The sequence below is a fragment of the Armigeres subalbatus genome, chromosome 3 (genome assembly GCF_024139115.2).
Source record: "Armigeres subalbatus isolate Guangzhou_Male chromosome 3, GZ_Asu_2, whole genome shotgun sequence".
Taxonomy (NCBI): Eukaryota; Metazoa; Arthropoda; class Insecta; order Diptera; family Culicidae; genus Armigeres; species Armigeres subalbatus.
In genome coordinates, this window is record NC_085141.1 from 166,151,277 (window position 1) to 166,164,385 (window position 13,109).

Genomic DNA, 13,109 nt, shown 5'->3' on the forward strand with positions numbered 1-13,109 from the left:
TTCTCTTTTCGTACATTCGTATTTTCTTAACTATAATTGCATAATTGAACATTATTGTATTAATGTATGAAACAGAATGAATCATGTGAATTACATGCTTCGTGGGTAGGTTTGCCAGAACTACTCAAACTCGCTAGAGTTAAATAAAACCATCATCGACAAAACGCATTCGCATTCTCACGAGTTCGTGAGTGATTACTTTCCATCTCATTTATTTTTATTTTCGTATCTCTCTGTTCAGTAGATTTGCTTCTTGCAACATTACAAATTGCTTCACATTTCAATTGCATTATCAATTTATTTAACTAATATTATTTCATTCAACGAATATTTGATAAATTAATGTTTATACATTTCGAAGAAAATCATTAAAAATGTAGGCCAACATTCTTGTACATAGAAAAATCTAGCAATTCTGTATGACCCAATTTGTGTATGTAATGATCCTGTACAAAATTATATAGATAATTTAACAAAATGTGTTGTTCTCTCCTTTGATGCATACCAGTCGAAAGAAAATATTTGGATTCAGGTCAATTGACCACGGAACTTGTTAATTCAACTTTGAACGCAAAATGTATACATTTGGTAGCACAGTTGAAAATTTGCCATTCAGAAATCATTAAGTATATGTAACTATTGACTTTTCATAAAAAAATTCCCGAATATTTAAACGAAAATTACGATTAAAATTAAATAACTTGATCAACATTGTTCCTTAGATTACCCACTCAAATAATTCATATACATATATGCGACAATATGTTTCATTTTTATTTTCTTCGTTTACTACTGCACACTTACTTGCTGCCTGCATTCGTGGGCAATAATTCAACACTTCCAACTAGACTCGATTGTCCACGACGATGTTCACTGTGAAATTATCGCTCTTTCTCACCTCTTGTTCATGTTCACGTTCACGGGAGGTGTACAGAGGGCTTAACGCTCAACACTGGCGGCGCCAGCCATTATTTTTTGGTCGGAGTGCAGCTGGGCGCAAGAACGTTATCAATGAAACAACTACACTCGGGTGTTTTTTACGCGGTTGAAATTCATTAATGTCTCGGTTCAAACATGAATTTTCACAGCTTTTTGAATACCATCTGGATTTTCTTAGTTTTTGTGTGAGTTTTAGTGGGGTATCGACTAAGACCAAACCGTGGAAAAAAGAAACCTCGGTAGTGAAATTTTCTTGCTTTGGATACAATAGAATCTGCTATGAGAATGTTAAAAATAAGTGTCAATTTTCATTGATCGTATTGGAAATTTGGAAAACTTTGACGCTTTTTCTGCAGAACAGTTTCTAATGTATGCAACATTCGGGATCCATTTGCGAGCGATAATAACTGACGATTTTTTATTTATATTTAAAAACTATGTAGGTATTGAATATGATGAGAATTAGATGTAGATTTGATTTGATGTTAGAAATGATTACATCCGGAAATAATTTTTAATATATCTTATACCTAAGTTAGATTTTTGATTACTATGATGTTCTAAAGTATGATACTAACGCATTTTCTGGTGGGGTTTGACAGTGGGCTCTGTTAAACCTCTACGAAAAGCTGTCAACACATGAACGTATATGGTGTCATGTAAGATGCTGAAGTGGAGACGATAGAGGTACTGCTCCATACAACATGTAAGTATATCGTCTTCAATTTAGTATCTTGTAATGTCCTAGCTTCGGCTGGACATATACTAAAATTGGAACGATACAGAGAAGATTGGCATGGCCCCTGCGTAAGAATGACACGCAAAATCGCATCTTGTATTGAACCATGTACGATTTTGTGTTGACTGGGAAGTGACCGTGTGCCGCTCAAGGTGCACAAGCCCAACAAGAGCGCTAACCGGGACATCAGGATTAATACGTCCAACAACACACACCCACGCGCGCGATAGTAATGCAAAAACAAAATAAATTAAAAAATATGTCTGGCTGAATATTCTTATTTAACCTCAAATAGAGATAAAATAAGGGTTGCTGATTGACATTAGCTTTCCGATTACTATCAATGTGGTTCAACGGCCGTTAATATTACTTTATTTTCAATTTTATTCCCGGTTATTTTTACTTTCCTTACGTTAAAGATATGATGACGCGGGTGCCTAATCCGAAATTCAAATGAACGATCGCTCACTCTGAGCGATTGATTGTTTGTTCATCCTCGCGAAGGATGAACAATTCAACAAATTAAGAAAATGCTACCGTCGTGCGGGGCTTCTATTGACAAATCGGGGGCTATTTTGGACATTTTAAAACAAGAATTATAACGTAAATTACTTTTCAATCGCCATTATTACCATTCGGGTGTCTTGTTGATAGTTGGATGCTAACTTTCTGTTTCAAATTTGGTATTTTTTTCGCTTGATTTTTTCAGAAAATCCAAAATCCAAAGTGGCCCCTGAAGTCAAGAGGGGCCCCACACGACGGTAATACTGTTGTTTAGATGTTGCATAGGTCACATCGCTTTCCATGGTGAATCCCGATCTATGTTACTGATTACCCCACCCAACTAACAAAACTTCCTTCCCGTGGTAATTGTGGAGATGCAGAGGTATTCTCGGTCGCTATTAGCAACAATAACCACACACTAACATTCCCTCCCTTCCCCAACTGACTGTAAGGACTTGGCCGGCGCCGTTATTGATCAACATTTGCGAGCTGCTGAAACGTGCACTTCGAGAATAGATGGTAAATCCCAACCACTATTCATTTGGATCGAAGTGCAATTTGCACCAGTTCTGATCAATCACGGAGTAGCAACCATTGATATGTACAGTCAGTCTAAGCTAAGCTAAGCTAAGCTATTTCCTCATGCGAAAATCACGAGTAGTGTTGAGTAAATCGAGAAAAAATCAAAATAAAGTATGTGAACTCGGGTCAACTAGTATAATATAGATTATAGTGATCATGGAGGGATAACGTACTGACATTTGCAGTGACTTCTCCAAACACAAACCTAATCCAAAAGGAGCTTGTAAGAGCAAAACATATTACAGCTGTCATCGCACTACCGGTCATGTATACGCATACAACTTTATTCGACAATAACAAATGCGAGATTTAAAATGTAGCAACCATTAGTTTGAACAGCAGAAAGCTTCTTCAGATTTCCAGTCACGTATTCGCACACAGGGCAGCACGGCACATTCCATCAGCCCAAACACTACGGATGTCTCGTAGCAACTCCAGGTATATCGCATTCCCACAAGCCCCACTGATATATGATTAAACGACAACAGCTGTACAACGTCTTTCCATACAATTTAGCTTAATGTCAAGCCTGGATCCGTGCCCGCCACCTTCAAATGCTTTGTCGTCCTTTCTTCCTGTGGCTGCTGCTGTGCCAACGACGAAAGCGGATTCCGCGACCTTATGTGCCTTCGCGATGATTGCAGGATTCGGTTGCTGGTGGGTGAAAAACCATCCCTGGAAGTGCGCTTGAAATCCACACCAGCAAAATGGGAAAGAATCTGGCGGCGCATCCTGCCGGTAAATTCGGTAACCCGATAGCAAAGCCGCACCGAGCGAGTCGTTACCTTTGGATTAACATGTAAGTTAGACGCATTTCTGGAATTCCGTAACCCCGCCAACGAAGAAAGGGGTGCGCTGCGGTGGGGGCGGCTTTGACTATAGTTTCGAATAACGTAGGGGGAATGAGTGAACTCGCAGCTTTCCACGGTGCCAACGACGAGCAACGATGAAGACGACCGACCGACGTCAGTGCGACAAGATGAAGACAAATGGATTGCTCAAGCATTTGCCAGGGTGGCGATGGTGATGCTGACGGTGGTGGTGGTGGTGGCGCCGTGATAAAGAGTAAGCTGACTGCGATTGTGGGGGTGGAACGGAGGCGCGTTGAAAATGGGAAGCAACTTTGCAAAGTGTTCTTATACATCATCCTGTCAGAAAAGCGAAAATCAGGAACATTTCGTCGTATGTACATATCGTACGTGGTTTCATTAAAACTATGGCAATCAGCGTTGCGAGGTTAGTCGGGATTTGCAGGAGCGGGTGTGCGAGGGGAGGAAGTGGTTGAAAAATTGGGAAAACGAAGCCAAGTATCGATCGGCGTCTAGGTGGTAAATCAGGTCAGTGTTCAATTAAGACAATTGATGTTTGGCGACGAACTAATGTTAGGAATAAGTTAAACTTGTGAAATGGATACATATAGACATGTGAATTTTGCGCTTTTTGAAATTATATTAATATTTTAAGAGATGATTTATATTCACTTTTATTTCGTCAAAGAATGTAAACTGTTTGCTTAAATAGTGTGTCTCTCTCTAGTGAGACAACTAGTATTTTAAATTGCATAAACAATCTGATCATGAGTACATCCGATTTATATCACAAAAGTAATGCCGATAAGAAAACTTAAACGTTGGTTCAAACATAAATTTGAAAAAGCTATAACCAAATTGCATAGCGATTTATGAAATTTTAAATAATATGCATTTAAGCACTAGTGCATAATTGTTTCTAGTGTATGTAATAGACGAAAGAACAAATAAGATAACTGAGGAATTTCAAACCCACCGAAAGGTTAAAAGAATTGCTAATAAAAATAACTCATTACACAATTGTATGTACAATAAAATTGCATTATCTTTCTAAATTTTGACCCAATAATTTGCAATTCGTGGAGCATCCTATGGCAGAATTATACAATTAGAACAATTATAACGATTCAGAGGGTGACGCTGAAATCAACAATACGGACAGGTTCGTCAATTTTTATACAATACACCGGAAGCAATATCCAAGATGGCAGCCTCATCATCCCTAAACTTTATAAATCGTGCGAATAGTCAAATACAAATACAATCCGCGTAAAAAGTGATCCCAGAGTAAAAGCAAATTCCCCTCATACTAGGTGGCACCAATTTAATGTTCATTTCACCGTAAATAAAATTTCAAGGTTGAAAAACGTTAACAAATATTTTATCATTCTACGAGCTACTTTGAATTCAATACATTTGTTAAGCCTTACTGGTTAATGAAATGTTAATCTAGGAACTTTTTTTTTCAAATATGATGCACTAGGTTGAAATATACATCACGGTAAGCTTGTGCAATATGTAATGCAATGCAACTCAATGCAATATGAAACACAGGTGCTGATGCTTTTGAACCTTCTTGGGGAAGATCAATATTTATGATATTTATGATTCAGATAGTTACTGAAAATTACAGTATCGTCGCGAAGAAATACTTGATGCTGACATATTTTCATTCCATAAATTAAAAAGACGTTGTTCACCCATTTTTATGCAAATTCAATTAAACTTCGGATAGAGATAATAAACTTTATGCTGATGATTGATATACGATTCCTATCAGAGGGTAATGAAAGGGATTTCACTTAATGCAAAGTGGCCGCAACATCGAATGGTTGAAATTGACTGGGTCTAAGTAGAGAGCTGTTTACCATCAAATATGCCATAAGAGCTTTTCGCTTTTTCATGATGACGAAAATTAGTTTGCACCAGTAGCAGTCTTCATACGCATATGTACTTCTGTAACTACCCTAAGCTCACTCACTCCGCATTTAGCATACAGTAGAGTAACCGGCAATGTGAAAATGGTGTTCCCGGAGTGCACCGACTATTTAAACTAAATTTTAATTTAAACTTTGGTTTCACTTTTCATCAAGTGAACCTTTTTTGTTCCAACTGACTGACCGGCTACAACATGGCTTGGCGAGTATGCTATGCAGTAGTTCGCTCGCATGCAAGAGTAACTAACGTCCTGTAGTCGGGCGGCGTGGTTCGAACTAATAAACGAAGTTTTCGGTCGGTGTTTATCCTGAAGCGGAGTGTGCGTTGGGCCGCGGTGTGGATTGTGGGTCAGGGGCGTTGCTCGTTTCGAAGTTTACGATGAGTTTCCATGTGTCCGGAACAAAAACTGAAATTTATCCTCACCCACTAGTCGAGGTGGGCCCGAGTGGCGGAGATTTCAGTTTATGGCTGGGTATTATCATTTCGTTTTGTGTTTTCATTATGCGATTCATATACGAGTGTAGACGAGATGACTACAAGTTGGATTGAGGAAAGTTTTGTTCTGAAAACATCTATTTGGGAAGTTTGAATCTAAGTGTTATTTACCCAAACTGTATCATAGTACAGTAACGGTCAGTTTGAATATGTTTTGTTTTTCTACGAATAAATGGGAACTGTTCAAAGAAAATATCAGTTTAACGAGGTATCTCCATTCATTGAACAGCCAATCTATCTATGAAAAGTAGATCGTTTTAATGAGAAAACTGCAATAATTATTAAAATTTCAGAAAAATATATTAAGCTCTTTTAGTGGAATGTATTAAAACCGTCTAAGACGAATTAAGTACTGTCCATTTAATTCCACTAGTTAATTTTCGTTATCTTTGCAGATACGTATTTCGACCACAACTGTGTGGTCGTCTTCAGTGTCTTGTACTCGTCGAGTCGAGTACAAGACACTGAAGACGACCACACAGTTGTGGTCGAAATACGTATCTGCAAAGATAACGAAAATTAACTAGTGGAATTAAATGGACAGTACTTAATTCGTCTTAGACGGTTTTTTATTAAAATTTGTCCACTACTGTACATTAGAAGAAAGTTTTTGTACAAAGGATGCGCATTCTTCTCCAACCAAAGACCAGCTCTCAAAGGTATTCAGAGTATCTTGTGTAACAATTCTGACAGCATTGCAAACCTGAGTTGAATGATTTGAAATTGGAGAAAGATGAAAGCATTTCAAAAGCATCTCTTTTTCCATACACTTCACAGAACAACTTTTCATGCATGTATACCACCAACAGTTAACTAGCAACACTTTCAAGGGATCTTTGCTTCCATTATGGCTTCTATTATAATTCACTATGGTCTACAATTAGCTCAGTTGTGCAAAAACTGCGAGCATAACACTGTGGTGATTTTCATGGGTTATTCTGTTAAGGGAATAATTTATTATAGTGCTTGCCATAGAAGACAATAGCTAGGTATGAGATAAAAGACCATGTTCCAGAACAAATGTAGAGCCAGGATAGGAAATACCAGTTTTCTGCCACTTGCTTGTGGCCTAACAGATACGCATTGTGATCTCAACAGTGAGATCGTCTTCAGTTATTCGAAGTTATTTATAATTTGAGATTTTTAATGAACCTGCAATGCTTAAAGGATCCTATAACAAATCATCGCTCTAGATTTAGAGCAATAGCAATTTATAGCTAAAAGATTCCTCCGGAAGTTCCTCCAGGAATTCCTCCGGAAGTTCCTCCAGGAATCCCTCCGGAAGTACCTCCAGGAATCCCTCCGGAAGTTCCACCAGGAATTCCTCCGGAAGTTCCACCAGGAATTCCTCCGGAAGTTCCTCCAGGAATTCCTCCGGAAGTTCCTCCAGGAATTCCTCCGGAAGTTCCTCCAGGAATTGCTCCGGAAGTTCCTCCAGGAATTCCTCCGGAAGTTCCTCCAGGAATTCCTCCGGAAGTTCCTCCAGAAATTCCTCCGGAAGTTCCTCTAGGAATTCCTTCGGAAGTTCCTCCAGGAATTCCTCCGGAAGTTCCTCCAGGAATTCCTCCGGAAGTTACTCCAGGAATTCCTCTGAAAGTTCCTCCTTACCTCAATGTCATCTATCTATGCTCTTGGCATACAATGTTTCAATGAAAGTTTACAAAATGTCCAATTCTGAATATTTCGTAGACTTTGATCCGGGAATCGAAAGTGACCACCTCCGGGTTATACCTTATATTTACCCGTTAGGCTTGTTGCAAACCATTATCATATCAAAATAACGAAGCTGCGAAATTCCCATAAAATGATCATGAAACTGAAACACCAGAGAAAATTATATGTTGTATCATCAGAATTTATTTAAAATTCATTGAATTCTTTTTACTGCCTAACGATTGGACAAAATCTTAAACGTTTATTTGAAAACCAAACCCATCCGCCCACCCATCGCATATTGAAGAAGTTGTGTTCCACATTAACGAGTAAATATGTCGACAGGGAACACCAAATCGTAAATGTTTTCTGGACTGGACCAAACAAGTAAACCCAACATGGATATCCCATAAAAAGGCTCTGTTTCAATATTTAATTATCGTCGGCCCAGGCCCATGTACATTTACATTCAACCAAATACCTATCGCATTTATATGAGTTGCGTGATGTCGTGTTTCCACTGGACGACACAAACCAGAATAATTTGACGTCAGAACCGTTCACTTTCACATCGAGTGTTGGCACTTTCTACCACGGTAGTGTGGCTTCATACAAAAAAGCGAATATTGTCGAACTTCTAAACTGTATTCGGATGATAAAAATTGAATTAAAGCAAATGGACATATTGTTTGGTATAGTTCGAATTTAAAACCATATTAATTTTATTTGTTTTATTACTACATATACTGAAACTCACTTCTTCAATGCGGTGGGCGCGAAGGTTTTTGAATTTAATAAATAGGTGACTCCATCATCAACAACGTCGATGGAGCTGCTGCTGATGGGGTCGGTTGCTTTATTCATCACTCACAAATGCGGCGATCGTTAGGGCAAGTATTGCTGAACCGGGAGGGGCTGGACGGTCGAAGTTGTCGCGTTAATTATTCATGAAATATGTTTTGATAACAGCCTGCAATTGGGTTAATTTTCGCTGGAATAAACAAAAGGTCAGCTGGCGGGGAATGTTGTGATGATGGCAAGAACCGACAGCCACGCGAAAAACTATTCGGAAAAAGGTTACACGATTGAATAAATTTCACACCTTCATGTGAAAGGCTTTCTAATTCCGCGATATTTATTACATTTCGTGACAAGCAGATTTTTGATTAGCATAGAATTGAAATTTTTGCATTAAGAACACATCAGCTTAGTTACTGGTCAGTAGAGGCTTGCAATTATAATGTTTCGAATTAAATTATACTTTTATATTCTGATCCCCGCGCAAGTTTATGGGCGTGCGGCAATCAACTGAGTAAACAGCATCTGAGTGCTCACATTTTCCGTCTCGATAATTTTCGTTCTACTTATTGAATTAATTTCTCATTAGTATTGGACGAAATTAATGCCAAGAATTTTATTCCTCGATGGCGATTCCATTGGGGCTTAGAAAGCATTAGCTAAAGAGTAATGGCGTGAATCATGCGATTTAGTTTACCATGAATAACTGCGATCTACCATCAGTATGATTGCGATTTGGTTTACCATGGCACTTACAATTTGGTATACTTTACTATCAGCTTAGGTGTTTTGTTTGTATTCCTTTCCTCCATACACATTCTTTCTAAATTTTTCCACCAACCCTTTCTATTGTTATCAATTGTGAGGCTCTCAATTTCGTATTTTCATAACTGACACTAGTATTTAACGGAAATAAGTTACAAGGTAAATGGTACTGTATATAAATAAATGGCTTGTAATTTGATGTCACCAAAACTCGAGACATTGTTTTAAAATCGCAACAAAAGTCAGGAAAATTAAAAAAGAAAAATGTGTTCTTCAATGTGTTTAATTGTGCTCTCCAAACTGCTTAATTATTGGTCCAATCGTTAGCCTCTTATATCAAATATATTATATATTATATATTATTAAATATTTTGAGGAAGTTTAATTCACTCACGCATCCTGTTATTAACAGATTACGCTGTGTGGATTTTTGTTTTCGATTTTTTGTTTGCAATGCAATCTTGAATATCTTTGAGAATATTACTCGGGTTTCTTAAATTATGTTTAAGAACCCAGAATAATATACGAGAACCCAGAGCAATATTCTTATACTGCCCTTAATTCTTTGTCAAATCAAAAATATTAATATTAAATATCTCCAGTATGAATCGTTAGAAGGCATAATTCTTCAATTATTGAACCAACTGACATAGTAATAATCTAGACAAGCAAAAATTAATAAATCGTCGATTTTAAATCGCAGCTCATTAACCTGTTTTTCAGATTGGCTTATGCCTAAGTATGTCAATACAGCATGATTAATTTATGTTCCTCAAGTAAAACGTCATTGAACTTCAAATCATTAATGTCAAATTTCATACCAAGATTCCAAAAGCAAGCATTGTTTCCCTACATGAAATATTCAGTTCATTCAACTGAAACGAGACCTGAAAAAGTCTGTTGAAAACTCAAACTTTGTTAGCACAAGAACTTTAAACTAATAATCACATAAATCACTTTGCCCGAAAGCAAGATCTTTTACTCGATTATTTGCTTTTATTCATAATCCAACATCACAGCTCCATACCCAAATAAATCCAATTTACGACCAATAAACCTGCATTGTAAACAGGTTCGATAGATTATAAATGACCCAAAAATTAAGACCCATCTGTGGCTTCTACCATAACCCAACAAGGCGAGAAGAATGGCACAAACGCTCTTGCGATTGGAAAAATATACTCACCACTTCTAGAAATAAATTATGCAGAATTTTTGAGCATTATCATTTGTCGACTAATTGTAATCATTTGATTTTCAATTTTGGTTTACTCGTAAACTTTACTACAATGATTACATATCCGTTTTAAAGAAGTTTGGCCAAGCGCAATATCCAGCCTTTTGTTGTAAATTCTGTATGTTGGAAAACTTTGATATTTGATTTAATATTAAGATCAGAAATAAAAAAACTAAAATGCATTTTGCACCATCCTCCACCAAGCACCGCATCGGAATGCGTTTTAGCAAGTGCAGAAAAATTCCTTCAATAAACGTATCATACCACTGAACGGGAGCACGTTCTATCTGTGTTTTATCAAGAAGCATTAAATCAGTGCTCCCATCCAGAGATCGATCGGAAACCATTTATGCCGCACTTCGGTCCACCTCCTGGCCTAAATAGTGGATGGCGGTTGAAAAGTATCCTGTTTCGGGAGCAGAATATTCCAACGCGGCCCGTAAATTGGTCATTATTTTAAAATTTATTACGCTCAGTTCTTTGTACTACCATTAGAGGATGTATATAGGACTTGGGATCTCCAGAACCGAAACTGCTTACCACCACCAACGACGTAGTTTGTACGCCTGACCGGTTCTGCTGACGGACATCAACCATAATGCGATATTTTTCGCCAACTTTGAAGGGTCGTTGGTTGGTTTTTTTCACTTTTCCCGCTGCTGGGTGGGAAGTCGTAGTTGGGTATGAGTAGAAATGTGAGGGATGACAGAGTAGAAAACCAATTTACCAAGTGATCAATTGGATTTTGATACTTTTCGTAGGTAGGGGTACCTCTTTGGTGAAGGAGTTGTTGGATATGATACTTTGCAATAATGGATGCTTTAAGGTATGGAAACAGAAGACAAGTGAGGAAAGTATTGGAAAATCGATATTTGTAACAAAATGTATCAAACATTCGATTCTATGATCAAAATGAAGGATTACAAATCGTTTGTTGGAGATATAAAAGTGTTTTATAAATAAATGGGACGATATCCTACACATATTAAATGCGACAGTTCAACTTAGAAAGGGTGCTTACCTAGTGGAGTAGAATTTATCAATCTTTTTTTAAATGTGAGTTCGATCCTTACCTGTAAGCAAACAAAGAAATAGATTAGTTTTATGGATAAACATAATTGATTCAAGTGTTAGCTATTGAGCGAAAATGTGCTCTTTCTGTCGTACAAATGAAAAGTGCTGATGGAGTAGTGATAGATACCGTAGACATTTATTCATATTTCGTACAAACTTCGAACACTTCAATTTGTTTGAGAAATCTTATGAAATATTTCTCTAAAGGGGATCGAAAGGATTCTAGCTTATTATACTTCCATTAACCCTTATAAGGTATACGTCTGACGGTAGGGGTGAAAATTAACTTAAAAGTTGAATATCTCTGGCGTTTCTGAGCCGATTTGTATATTTTTTCCCAGAAGAACCGGATAGGTTTCTAGATTATGACAAGTGACTTAAAATTAGGATTGGCCACTTGGTGCCGGAGTTATTCCGGATTGTAGTGGGGTAGTTTTTTTTCCTGGTGGGTATTGCCGACTGAAACTTTAGTCTATGCTGTTAAAATGACCTAATACTGTGATTGGTTAACTCGGGAATGTATATCGGACATGTTCTGCCCGTGATGGAACTTTTTCTAACCATTCTAGGGATTATTCGCCCTTCCGGAACCAGCTATAAGGGATCTATATCCCGTGATGGCCAAATTGGAAAGGAAATACCAAAGATAAGAAATAATTTGTATGATAAAAATCTATCCATAGGGGAAGGGGATAGAAAAAAAAGTTTTCCAAATTATTTTGATCACTTTTAACATCAGTATGATGAACACGTCCCGGCAGCAGGGACTATGTCCAAGGGCTTGACGATCCCTCCCCAGGCCATCTGCGAGTTGTGGTGGGGCTTGCCTAGGATGTGGTGGGGTTTGACAGTGGGCGCTGTTAAACCTCTATAAAAAGCTGCATGTATCCGCAAGTAGGCCCCATCAAAGCGACCGTGTGCCGCTCAAAGCGCACAAGCCCAAGTCCTGGTGTGACATATGATAGATGCCCACTGCGGGACGTCAAAATCGTCATCGGTGACATGAACGCACAGGTAGGAAGGGAGGAAATGTATAGACCGGTCATCGGACCGGATAGTCTGCATACCGTATCGAATGGCAACGGCCAACGATGCATAAACTTCGCAGCCTCCCGCGGAATGGTAGTCCGAAGCACCTTCTTTCCCCGCAAAAATATCCACAAGGCCACATGGAGATCACCTAACCAAGAAACGGAAAACCAAATCGACCACGTTCTAATCGACGGTAAATTCTTCTCCGACATCACGACATCACGAACGTCCGCACTTACCGCAGTGCGAATATTGAATCCGACCACTACCTCGTTGCAGTATGCCTGCGCTCAAAACTCTCGACGGTGTACAACACGCGTCGAAGTCAGACGCCGCGGCTTAACATTGGGCGGCTACAAGACGGTAGACTAGCCCAAGAATACGCGCAGCAGATCTAGTAGCACAGCAGATCTAGTAGCACAACACTGATTTGGTTACAGTAACTCAAATGTGACCAAATTTGGTTGCATATGAGTTACTACTCTACAACATGTGTGTTACCCGGGCTGGAAGTGACACTCCCAACGGAAGACCAGCTAGACGC

General features: G+C 38.4%; 1 protein-coding gene and 1 pseudogene across 5 annotated transcripts in view; one reads left to right on the forward strand and one right to left on the reverse strand.

Moving 5' to 3' along the window:
- Nucleotides 1-13,109, reverse strand: part of LOC134220438 (protein couch potato) — a 549,209-nt gene that overhangs the window by 208,506 nt on the left and 327,594 nt on the right. The gene's annotated exons all lie outside the window — the stretch shown is intronic.
- Nucleotides 1,681-1,780, forward strand: LOC134228232 (U6 spliceosomal RNA; annotated as a pseudogene).